General features: G+C 38.6%; 1 protein-coding gene across 1 annotated transcript in view; it reads right to left on the bottom strand.

Annotated features, from left to right (window-relative positions):
- COL6A3 (collagen type VI alpha 3 chain) overlaps positions 1 to 8,311 on the bottom strand; it is a 107,898-nt gene extending 99,587 nt beyond the window's left edge. The window contains exon 1 of the mRNA XM_075180382.1: positions 8,115 to 8,311. The gene's annotated coding sequence lies outside the window, so the exon portion shown is untranslated. The remainder of the gene's footprint in view (positions 1 to 8,114) is intronic.
- Positions 8,312 to 13,544: the final 5,233 nt, after the last annotated feature.

The raw sequence follows: 13,544 nt of genomic DNA, 5'->3' as shown, positions 1-13,544 counted from the left end.
CTCCAGAAACTCGCAGAGGGGAAATTTAAAAAATAGACAAGTATGTCTTTAACTACAAGAGTTTCAATCTCGGATGTGACAGTTTAAACTTGAAAAGCAACAGAATGATTTCTTGCTATTATCCGGAGTGCGGTTTTCTAGTATACTGATCTTCTTGGCACCATTTTATCTGATGAGGAGAAGATAAATACAGCTCACTGGAAGAATTCCTTTGAAGAGCATTTTTACTGTCTTCAAATGAACGCTTTGTTATACAGTATAAGATAACTGCGATTTTACAGGATTAAATCCTGATTAGGGATCTATGTATTACTGTAGAATATTGTACTAACTTACATAGGGCTCGGTGCTCTGTTTTTGATGCAGAGCGGCGCCATATGTAATATTAATAGTTTAACAATAGCTATTATCTGTAAAGCAGCTCTTTACAAGAACCGAGTACAACTGACCTCCGAGATCTCAGACATAATGGAGGATTTTGCCGCACATAATAGGTGAGAGAGCAACCTAACGCCTGCAATGGTAATTATTAATCATGCGTATATCGTCTGGCTCCACCCCATTCCCCCTCCAGCATGCCCACTGGTGATGGCAATAAAATGATCTTAGTTAACCTAAAGGGTCATTTATGAACAGCAAGATTTGCAGACAAATAATAATGCTTCTTTATGTGTTTACAAATGTGCCTGTTTCTATACATGTCTTTTACATGTGATTATATTATAGTCCATGCTGTATTACATACTTAGCTATGTAATAGATTGTTTAGTCATATACAGTCATTGCAAAGTGACCCAGTCATTGCCTGATATGAATTTATAGCAGGATAAAAGAAAACTGGGGTTGCTGGGGTGTAGGTGGATGTAATTGTAAATGTAACATTTTAATTAATCTAGAGAAAATGTCAATGAGCCTGATTCATTAAGGATCTTAACTTAAGAAACTTCTTATTTCAGTCTCCTGGACAAAACCATGTTACAATGCAAGGGGTGCAAATTAGTTTTCTGTTTTGCACATAAGTTAAATACTGACTGTGTTTTCATGTAGCACACAAATACTTGATAGCTTATTTGTACACTGAAATTTAAAGTTGATATTTGTGTGCAACATGGAAAAACAGTCAGTATTTAACTTATGTGCAAAACAGAAAACTAATTTGCACCCCTTGCATTGTAACATGGTTTTGTCAAGGAGACTGAAATAAAAAGTTTTTCAAGTTAAGATCCTTAATGAATCAGGCCCAATGTCTAGAATCAATTTCTAGAATCAATGTCTAGATAATGATTTACTGGAATAGTGGTTCGGGGGGAAAAAAACATTTTTCTGTGTCTGAAAAATTGTAACATGTCCCTGTGAGCCTACTATCTAATTACCTGTAACTAAGAAAACAAAAATAAATTAAGTAAGTCTTGGAGGACGAGAGGATTAAAACTTTAGTTTGATCTGAATGACAGATGTGGGCAAGACAGGTAATAAATTACAGCATTTGGGTTATACCAGTGTCTAGAGGGCATTTAACAAGTCAGATTGATGAATGACCCATTGGGTTAAGTAATCACAAATATCCTTAATTTATCTATAAACAGTTGATTGACAAACCTATAATGGCTGAGGGGCTCACAACTCCTTTTCTGGAAATACTGTACTGTAGATCATCATGGTTTAATTTATGTCATAAGTAATCTTAATCATTTTAATTAAAAAAAAAACAAAAAAAACTTTCTGTTCTGTATTACCAGTATGCTTTGCAGTCATGCCTTTAAACTGAGGAATAAACGAGGTTTATTTTAATGACTTTGTTCTTAAAACAGATGTGAAATCAAACAAACGTTGTCCATTCATTCATCGGTAACACACTTGGCAAGGGAAGTTTATGTACAGTAATACTGCCCTCTGCTGACCTGATTTGGGAACTATACATCCTACAGAGGAAACAGATGCTATTACTTACTGTTAAATGGTTGAGATGAACCAGGTGGCGTGCTATTACACATAGCGCATAGGTCCCTATAGCCTCAGCATTACGTCTGTTACATTATCACCCAATAAAAGTGTACATAATTCTTTATAATGGTAAATAATCACAAAAAAACATCTAGCTAATGGAATCAAAGCTCCCTAAAATTAATGCACATTGCGATATGCAATAATCATATGACCTGAAACACCATATGTATCTTTACACCACGCATTTTAGTGCATTGCTTTAACTATCTTCCACATAGAGGGTAATATATGTAGTGTATTCACAAACTTTTCTCCCCTCATTGCTTTATAATACTGTTTCGGCAACTAAGGAGTTATAAATGGTGTCTGGGACATACGCTTACTGTGTCTGCCTCTGATGCCAGAATTCTCTACCCCTGAAAACTCTCCATTTATGGAAAGCTATTGCCTTCCCTGCGCTTGTCACTCCAACAAGAAGAGGGAACTTCTTTAACCCTACAGAAATATTACATGAACAGTTCATTTCTACCTTGTGATTTTCATTGCAAACTGCTTCAGTACATTATAAAACATGGAAATCTGAATAACTGTACACCCTGAATGACTACTGACATATACAAGAGAGCTTGTCATTTTAAAGGGTCTTTGCCTAGGATAAAATGAGCATGTGCCATTTTCATATATAATCTACTCTATCTATACCAGTGATGGGCATCCTGATACCCTATGAGGGCCGCATGGTGCGACCTTCTAACCTTTATAAGGGCCTCACATTATCCTTATTCTTAGTAATAACTCAGAATAATACATTTAATCAAAGAAACAATCATCAGTATTACCATATTAGTAGGTATTTTAATTAAGAGTTACAAGCTAAAAGAGGCAAATCTGGCTATTAATTATACATGCTCACTTTTAAAATTTTGGGGGCAGAAGTCATGTGACATGTGGCAGGAGGAGGGCATAGTGACATTTCACGTCACAATAACCCCGCCCCCACTTTAAAAAGCTGAAATTCACGGTATTGAATGGAGAGGCGGGGCTTAATGATGTGATTAAGCCCCGTCCCTCCATTCACTGCCATTAATTTCGCCAAATTTCAGGAGTTTTGCCTACTCTTCCGGGAGTCCGGGAGGACTCCCCGAAATTCGGGAGCCTCCCGGGGATTTCGGGAGAGTAGGCAGGTATGCTATTAATAAAGAAGGAAGGAGCTGGGGGCTGCAGGTGAAGGCTAGGAGGGCTGTTGCCTGTTGCCACCACTGATCTATACAATCCATTTGCCTGTTCCATAAGTGCATAGTTTTAGATATATTATTATATAGTGCATGCAATATACAAAGTGCTGTACACCTAGAATTTGTCAGCCAAACATGCTCTGCCAGTTTGAATGTACAAGTGACTTGTTTAAGGGCCTAAGCAGATTGTGTGTGACTAAAGGGAGAAGGGAAAAACTATTTACACATTCTTTCAGTATTCCTATTTAATTGTGGTTAGGTAGAGAGAGATATGTAACTTATTAGCTGGAACAGTTCTGTCTACTAACTGATGATGGAAAAAATGTCCATATAGGGCTAGATACTAAGTTGAACGCAGATGCGTTAAAAAAGAAATGAAAGTAGCAAATAATTAACTCTAAAATACGTCCACACACTCATATAATATAAGCCGCTTAAGACGTCAATTCGCAATCAGCCAATCAGAAGCAACTAGCTAGTGCTGGCGACTGTCATCATTATCAGTGTGTATTTGCACCAGCCCTCAGACCCGGCTATATCTGCGTGTCTGTGCCAGTCTTCCTTGGTCACAGTTCCGTGAACATGCCCTTACTGTACTTGGCCTGCGTTTGACTGCCCTTTCCCTTACTCATTCCTCTTCTCCAAGCATAAATAGGCGCAAGTGTCAGATCTGCACATGACATGGGCATGAGCAGTGCAAATGGGTGTACATCCAGCACAGCATGAAACCCACAGTGCCCACAATTTACACAAAGTAAAGTACCACTTTCTATGTACAGTAGTAGAGGTGATTGAATTGTTACTCATTGGTAAATTATACTTATTTGCGGGTAACAAACCTGCCCACTTTGCTGTTGCCTCTCAACCAATATATGCTATATATATATATATATATATATATATATATATATATGTATATGTATATAGCTGCTGATGACGATATGGAACAGCTATTTAGAGCCAAAGCTCCATAATTCCCATATATTTTCAGGTCAAGTAGTTCAAGTATTTCTTCAGTGCATAATTTGCATGGCCAAAAAAGGCATTAGAGACAATTATTAAAATGAATATAATGTACCTCTTTTTGCACAAAAAATATGTTGTAATGTCCCCATATTTAGCAAACCTGACAATCTACTTTAATTTGTACTGTTAGCCGCCCACATTGCAATGTCTGTGATGCTACCAACATGGGTGTGGTCTTCTTGGCAGAGGGACCTGCACATTTCTAAGCACAGTTCATGAAGCCAATGTGGAAGATGGGAATTTAGAAATATAACACATAGAACTGGTGTTTTCCTACCAACATTTAGTCCACAACTGGCGTTTCAAGTGGTCAAAAATGACAATTGAAATGAGTCTATAATAATAAATGTTGTCTTGAATTGCAACTACATACACAAGTATTGCCAGACTAGCCGTTTAAATCCAGGTACATATAAATTTCACATGTTGATTTTCTGCACTGCAATTAGTTAAAATGCTGCATACCTGCATATAAAACACTGTGGTCATGCAAGCTAACTGTATAGCATTTGTACAGCATGTTTGCAATTCAATGGGTCAAAATTAACATGGTTAATCTTGGTTACTCCTACGTAAGGAATATCATATAACCCCAATGGTAAGTTTATTTACTGCGCTACAGATTGCCCTAGTTTAGACTTTTACTGTCATAGTAATGCTAAGTAAAATAACCCAAAGCCATTTGGGCAGTATGGATAATTAAGTAATAAAAACTAGAAATGTATTATAATGTATCCATTATAACAAATGAGTTAGATTCCCGACCATGGCCTTATCTGTGTGGAGTTTTGTATGTTCTCCCTGTGTTTGTGTGGGTTTCCTCCGGGTGCTCCGGTTTCCTCCCACATTCCAAAAACATATTGGTAGGTTAATTGGCTGCTATCAAATTGACCCTAGTCTCTCTTTCTCTCTCTGTCTGTGTGTGTATGTGTGCGTTAGGGAATAATATATTCCCTTCTGTAATTTAAGCGAATATTAGAAGTCATTGAAGGGTTTGGTAACCTCCTAAAACCATACTGGTGTAGGTTGAGTGGTTCACACAGGACACAGAAATCCAAGGTGACTTCCAATACATATATAATAATTTACTCTAAGGAATGCATTATTCCTTATAATACAGACATTTCCCTAATGAATACTGAAGTGATGACATCATTACTTATTGGTTATAAGAGATGACATCACAACTCGCTGTTTATAAAGATATTATTCACATATTGACATAACTTGCATATTATATTAATATAATTTATCAAGTTTAAGTGTTCTTTAAATTTTCCATAAAATTTTAAAATGTTGCTTTCTAAGAGGTGCCACGGAAGTCTGACCCCTCGTGTATTAGTTACACCACTGAAACAATTGAAGGACTTCAGTTGAGGTATGTTCACCATACTGGTTTGACTGTGACACTATGATTTCTCACTGGGGAGTGAGCGGAATGGAATAAAGAGAACATTCTCTATTTATGTCTTGGAAAACATGACTTCTATGTAATGCTCTGCTTGTTTATGATAGACCTACCTACAAACCCATGTACAGGGGTGTGTCAGCAATGTGGTAAGCTGAGGCAGTTGTCTCATGCAGCAGTTTGTGTGGAGTAGCCACATTCAGGATATTAGCAAAATGCTTATTTTCCAAGTGCAAAATCAACTTATATTTATATTGGTCAAGGCAGGGTTTCCCAAACCCAGTCCTCAGGGCTCCCCAACAGTGCATGTTTTCCATATCTCCTTGCTGGAGCACAGGTGTATTCATTACTGACTGACACATTGTAACAGATCCACAGGTGGTCCTAATTATGTCACATGTGATCCAGAAAACCTGCCCTGTTGGGGAGCCCTGAGGACTGGGTTTGGGAAACCCTGGGTTAAGGCACTAATCTATAAAAGCACAATATCTGTCTATGTTTCTGTGTAGAATTCTGCACTGATAAAAGTACATCAGATAGGTAGCTAGACAGACAGTGATATATATTATAAATATATATATATATATAATAAAATTTATAATAACGTAAAAGAAGGCAGCAGGGAGGTTAAGCACACCCCTGTACATGATGCTCCTGTATTAATGTAAGGGTGCACATCATGGAACTTGCATATTTAATTAAACAGAGATCAACTGTTATGTGTGAGACAGACAAGTCCTTTGGATGATCCTAAAATCAAACAGTGAACATCAACTATTCATGAATAAAACCAGAGCACAAACACTGAACTGGTCCCATCAAATTGTTTCACACTAAAATAAATCCAAAGCAAACAGACACTGTGCAGCTGTTGTATATCATTGAGGTCCAAACTTCTTATAGGGGGAAAAATCTACTTTATTAATAACGTCTACTATGTCTTTCTGCTAATAAAACATGTTGCTACTAAAACAAGTACATTTTATTACTGGGGTATACCTTCTTATAATGGGCATATAACTATTAATTTTGGAAAAAGCATAGCATCCCTTTTTTAATTCAAAGCACTCTATTTTTTGAACAGGGGAGGGACCAAATATAAGGTTGCGCTGACTACAATCACCTGGTCCAGAGGTAGGCAGTTTGTGGCTCTCCTCAGGCTGTGGAACTACATGTCCCAGCAGGCTTTGTATGTCTCTGTCTAAGAGAGTGCTGGGACTTGTAGATCTAGAGCTGCTGGTGAGCCAAAAACTGCTGCCTCTAGTCCAGATGTATGTGACGTAGCGCTCTATAGGCAGAGAGATACTAAGAGTAAGTCAGTGCCTCAGTAAACTGCAAAACAGTATAACAGGACCACATACATTTTGTAAAGAACATCAAAAGTACAGAATGCAGAATGACATATAAAACACAGCATCAGACTGATTGAGGTAAAACAAAAAATGCACAGCACCATTATTACATATAACATAGAAGGGAATATTTACTAATCTGCGGTTTTGAAAAAGTGAAGATGTTGCCTATAGCAACCAGATTCTACCTGTCATTTTGTAGAATATACGAAATAAATGATAACTAGAATCTGATCGGTTGTTAGAGGCAACATCTCCACTTTTTCAAACTAGCAGTTTAGTAATTATACCCCATAAGGTCAACCTGACAGACGATAGAGCAACACCACAATGATCAGTGAAGGGCACATTTAATCACAGAACAAACAGCTCCCAATGAAAAGAATAGATACAGTAGAAAAGAAAACAGCACCAGTATTCCTAAGTGCAACATAAGACTACTGCGCGGGCATAAGAACAATTGTATTAGAATACTCGGATATTGAAAAGTACACGAGCAAAGCAGTGAATAAAACTATACATAGTACCACATAGAGAGAATATGCTCAGTTATGAGTTAACTCCTAAAATAAATGTGTGGGGCCAGATTACTGGATGACCTGAATACTACATCTCAATAAAGAAGCACACATACATGTCTGTGGAATATCCTACAGCAAGGATCTGCATCATGTCATGTTCAACATCTATATAGATCACTAGATTACAAAGTTCCTAGTACTCACCCTGTCTCGCTTTTAACCTACTTCATCTATAACACTTGCATCTCATCTCACATCAGTCCTCTCTCTGATCTGCATATTACTAATATGGTATTGCAATTAATCTGCATCAACTGTAACTCTGTATGACACAGATTTCACTGCACCACTCTGCTCACACTACGTCTCACTGAGTAAATACGGTAGCACTATCTAGTAGTGTGGCTCACTAGTAGTTCTTTATAGTGGCGATTTTATATTTGTGCTGTGTCCTTGAAATAGCAAGCAGGCACTCATCACCCCACTTTACAGCACAATATACATTCACTAGCAATGGCAATATCATTCACTGTCCTCTATTGTTCCTTTACAAAGAAGTATTAGTGCCCTAAACACCTAACATGTCACTGTACTATCCAAATGAGCAGTGCCCCTCCCTGCATACCCCCGAGCTGAAGAGATAGAAGGTAACTTGTCAGCTTCAGAAGTGTGTGCCAGGCATGTTCCTCTCTCAGGACTCCTCTGATGCTCTGCGGGCAGTGGTCGCCTTGTCTCCTATGGGTTATGGGAAAGAGAGTGGTGAGGGGTCCAGCTGCACAGAATGAGGGTAGCAGCTCTGGACTGAAAGAGGGAAATCCAGTCCCCCACAAACCCTGCCCAAATGAGAAGCTGTTCAAACTACCTTCCCTCCCCCTCCAAACCTGCCCCCTTTCTCCCCTCCAAAACTGGCCCCCCTTTCCAAACTGCTCCCATCTGGCTCCTATCACAGCCTGATGTAACTGCTTTATGTTTAACCCTCAAACCACTTTGGAACTTCTGCATCATAACCACCTCCAAATCCCCAGACTCCGTCAATGTAATGAAACCCAGGTGGTCTGGGCAGGACTGTCCAATCTGTATATAATAGTGTATGAGTAGAGTGGAAACAACCACACAGACATGGAGAGTATGCAGTAAGAAGCTGCAATTAAAAAGCTGCAAATGAACCAAAAATAGACACAAGCGTGTGAAAAAAAATCACTATCTAACATTTACCAGGTCATTTCACAGTAAAATATTTAATGCACTTTGGACTGGATACATTAGCAGAATATGGATATAGGATATATGTCAGCGTTATCTCCTAGATAAACTGTACTTTGACTGTCCAGCTTGCCCCTATCTCACACTCCCATTTACTTCTATCCTGAAGTCTGTGAGGAAGTAACTGTCCGGAAGGCAGCTTCCAGAGTGGGACTACACAGCTTATTTGCACTTTTTGGCACATCTCGTTGAAAAGAGGAAGTTATGCAAAACTTGAATTTACAGGAATTTCAGGAGATGTTCATATATGTTTATATCTTTATAGTAGACTTATCATACAGATTTGCGGGTATGGGTGAATACCGGAACTGCCGGAACCCTGGAATGATGTAGCTCCCTGCAGCTCCCCAGTTGGTATCTTGAGTGAAGCTTGCTGTATTTTCTCTCCCTCTGTAGTGCATTCTGTTCTATATAGTGTGTGTATATATATTATGTGTATATATTATGTGTATATGTATTTCTGTATATTGTAGCTATATATTCTAGTTATCCGTTATGCCTGCCTCAATCTGTCGGAATGGAGCATTGAGTGCCGGAATCGGTCTGCAAGTACCACAGCTATCCATTCCAGGTGCCGGAATAGGTCTGCGAGTACATTACCCATCCATTCCGGGTGCTGCAATGGGTCTGCGAGTACCTTACCCATCCATTCCGGATTCCAGAATGGGTCTGCTAGTACTCTACCCATCCATTCTGGGTGCCAGAATGGGTCTGCGAGTACCTTACCCATTAATTCCGGGTGCCGGAATGGGTCTGCGAGTACCTTACCCATCCATTCTGGGTGCCAGAATGGGTCTGCGAGTACCTTACCCATCCATTCTGGGTGCCAGAATGGGTCTGCGAGTACCTTACCCATCCATTCCGGATTCCAGAATGGGTCTGCTAGTACTCTACCCATCCATTCTGGGTGCCAGAATGGGTCTGCGAGTACCTTACCCATTAATTCCGGGTGCCGGAATGGGTCTGCGAGTACCTTACCCATCCATTCTGGGTGCCAGAATGGGTCTGCGAGTACCATAGCTATCCATTCCGGGTGCCGAAATGGGTCTGCGAGTACCTTACCCATCCATTCCGGGTGCCAGAATGGGTTTGCAAGTACCATAGCTATCCATTCCGGGTGCCAAAATTGTTGTGAAAGGTGGGTACCAGACACAATAACGGTTAAGCTCGCCGGGGACCCTACTATCATCGTGAAGTAAGTATTGTTTCTGCTCCTTAAGTGTCTATTTACTGTATAATCTATGTGTGTACAATACTGTGTAGAGAAGCTGCTTCCCTTATCTCCTCCATCTACCTGAACACAGAGAGATGTTGCCCTTTTTCCAGTGTTCCTAATCGGCCTGATCATGAATCTTACCTCAGAGAATAAAAGCCCAGTCTAACGTGATTAATCCCCAGTGGTACCAGCAGGGCTGTCTTTCCGACTGGGCACGATGGGCAGGTGCCCGTGGGCCCAGTGGGGAAGGGGGCCCAAGAGAGCAAGACAGGACTGCGGTCACCTGACCATTCAGATCAGGTGGTCAGGTGGCGACCCGGCTCCCTCCTTGGTCCCCTCTTCCGTGCTGTGCTCGCAGTGAATGTCGGGCGTGACATTCACTGCGAGCACAACACTGAGGAGCACAGAACAAAGAGACTCATCGAGGAAAAAAAGAAGAGAAGGGGATCGGACTTAAGATAAGTTAAGGGGGCCCATATATATATATATATATATATATATATATATATATACATATATATATATATATATATGTTTGTGTGTATAAAAAGTGATATATATATATATAGGAGCCCCGTTGCACTGCTTTACCCGGGGGCCTATACTGTTATTACGGTGGCCCTGGGTACCAGAGTCCAAATCATAGTGAGTAACATAACAATCCACTTGCATGCAGGGACAATAAGAACGTAGGGCCAGATTTAGGAGATATTTTAGGGTTAGCTGAAAGCAATGCATGCTTGCAAAATAGGGAGCCGAAGAGACCATTTGAATTTGGAAATAGGCTCCTCTTTTATTGATTAACTTTATTTTCAATGGTTTTCTATCATAGTGATAGGAAATTTTCAATATCATAGGGTCTTGATAAATAGACCCCTAAATCTGCCACTTATAATTGAAAATAAAAATAAAATAAAAATGGACTCAAAACATATATTCAATAAATGTCCGCTCCCACAAGTTTTTTCACCTGTATCTTGAGTTGTACACATGTTAAGGGAGGTGCAAGAGCTTATATCTAGTTTATAGATGTGTCTGAAGCAAAGATACGTCCAGAGCAAAACTGTGTCAATCATCAACACGTAAATATGCACCTCTGGGAAGGCGCAAATTGTCCATCTTCAAGATGCATCCAACACAAATCAGATCTCAGCTGCGTGCCTCATCTTATTGTACTGTACGCGCACATGAGCGCAAGGGTCAGCAAGTGCCAAATACATGCAACTCTACATACAGATTAATTATTTACAATTTTTGATCTCAAGCCATGATTAGACTGTGCAAATGCATTTACCTGCAACTTTAAATCAAGCCCCTAACATATTTATTATACAGCAAGTTAGATCGTCAATGGAACTGGTGTACATAAAAGTAATTATTGTACTTTGTGCAATTAACTGCTACACAAAAAATAAAGACTATATTAGTCTGTTTTCTGTCTACATTGTTTCAGTTTTCCAGTAGATTTCTTTTAATATTACACCTTTTAACTATTAATGAGGTAGTTTTAAATATGAACCAATAAAAAAATTGAACAATTCTATAATTTTGCATTGTTTAATTATTGTAAAACTTGCACAACCTAAGCATAAACTTCACACTGCTGTTCTCTGTGAAAATGTACTTTAATATTGATTTCAATATTTCTGCCAGCAGTTTTCTATATTAGTAAATAATTGTGGTCCTCGGCAATTACTTATTTGTCTTTATAATGAAAATAATCAGTAGAAGCTGACAGTTTTCCAACATACAGCAGTTTATTTATGTGTATGATTTTTATAAAAATGGGGGTTAGTTCCTTTCATTATACGTACGCAAGTCAATGCTATTACTACTCCTCATTTTCAGTCAGTCAGTCAAGGGTTTTGTTTTACTGCCAGTTCTAAAATTGCAAAAATTGTGTACAAACCCGCAATACTGCTTTTTTTCAGCACCTTCAGTGCAAAGTCAGCCACAATTTCTCCATATTTTATACTAACTTGATGTGCACAAGCCCCGCATGTTATATATACACTAGACAAGTAGACTCATATATGTATGATCCACAAACATGAGCCTTCTCAGTGATTTGTCAATTTACCTTCTGCACGTGCAAAGCTCTCGTGACGAAATGTGCGAGTCTCCATGAGGTAGGAATCACAACAGTTTGATAGAATGAACTGTTCTTATCTTTTAAAAAGTTGGCAGATTGAAGTACTCTAAATAGAGCTACAGCACGAACCTTGGTCATGCAAAGTTTGCCAATTATACTCCTATGTATATGATTTAATTGTGGCCATTGATGTTGGGGAAAATAAGGACCTGAGGTGTATCAGCTTGCTCATCAATAAGTGACTTTATTTGAATACTCTACTATGAGAATGGATAATGATTGCACTGGCTATAACACTAAACTCCAAATGCTTAGCTTGATGCAGTCAAATGAGTATCAAACTTATTAGTTTATTTCAAAACAGACTTAAACATTGCACCTCTCCCCAGCAAGCTCCAATGAGCTTTCTTCAGATTGTTCTGCATGTCTGTCTTTCACTTCAATCCTTTTTCTTTTTTTAACTGTACAAACCAGTGATTACTATTTTATGCTACAGTTTTCTGAAATGATAACTAGTTGAAAAGCGCAATTGTGCTTTAATTGCATTCTGTCCTTTGTGCAAATACAATAATGTAACAACCAAATGTGTACAAGCTGAACATTAGTAGCAGCAAACGTTATATTCTGTCCAAAAACAATGTTTCTTTTTATCAAAGAAGGCATTGTTAGGAAGATTATTTTACATTTCTATCAGCGATATCGGTCGTCGTGAGCAAATGAATAGTAGTAATTTGGGATATGTTTTAGTGAACTGTTATAAGTCATCATCAGAGAGTGTTTTGAAAACTTTTGAGCTTTCATAACCTTAAAGGTATATTCCAATAATAAATATGTGATGTTAAAAGCTATGTATGGTAATCTATGATGAACTCTAATGTATGTTTCATTAAAATGTATCCCAACTTATTTCTGTTCTACAGATTTGCATTACTTTGATTGACATTTAGGACAAACATACTTCCCCTGTGTTTTGGTTGCCTTTTTCTCAATGCATTCTAAGTGATACCAGTCTTAGCATTTCCGTCACACAATATCATATGTGACTTCTCTGGATGTTTGTATTCTTCTCTTGTAAAACAAGTAGACCTTATTTCATTTGTAGGAAATAACCAGATGTCTTTTTCTAGTATGTTTTCATCCCCGAAATTGAACACATCAGTTGTCCCTCCACTAATATCAAGGGACTTCATAAACTGGGAGCTAAAGACACAGAATTTCACATCACTCTCTCTCAGATTTTCCACTGTTGTTCTGGTTAATACAAATCCATCATTTATGGCATCAATTAGCCATTCTCTGGCAAAAAGAGACTCCATATCAAGAAGGTTAATGGCAGCATTTTGTATTTTAATAGTCCTTATTTCTGAATAGGTTTATAAATTATCCCATGGAGCTGGCAATTCCTTCCTATGTTTAGGAGCGCTTGTTATCAATGACTCATCCAAAAGGAGTTCTTCTATTTCCTGGCTGATGTCTTCAATGGT

Source organism: Mixophyes fleayi, chromosome 7 (assembly GCF_038048845.1).
Source record: "Mixophyes fleayi isolate aMixFle1 chromosome 7, aMixFle1.hap1, whole genome shotgun sequence".
In the NCBI taxonomy this organism is placed as follows: Eukaryota; Metazoa; Chordata; class Amphibia; order Anura; family Limnodynastidae; genus Mixophyes; species Mixophyes fleayi.
The sequence above is the reverse complement of the archived record's forward strand: the minus strand, read 5'-3'. Positions and strand labels throughout refer to the sequence as shown.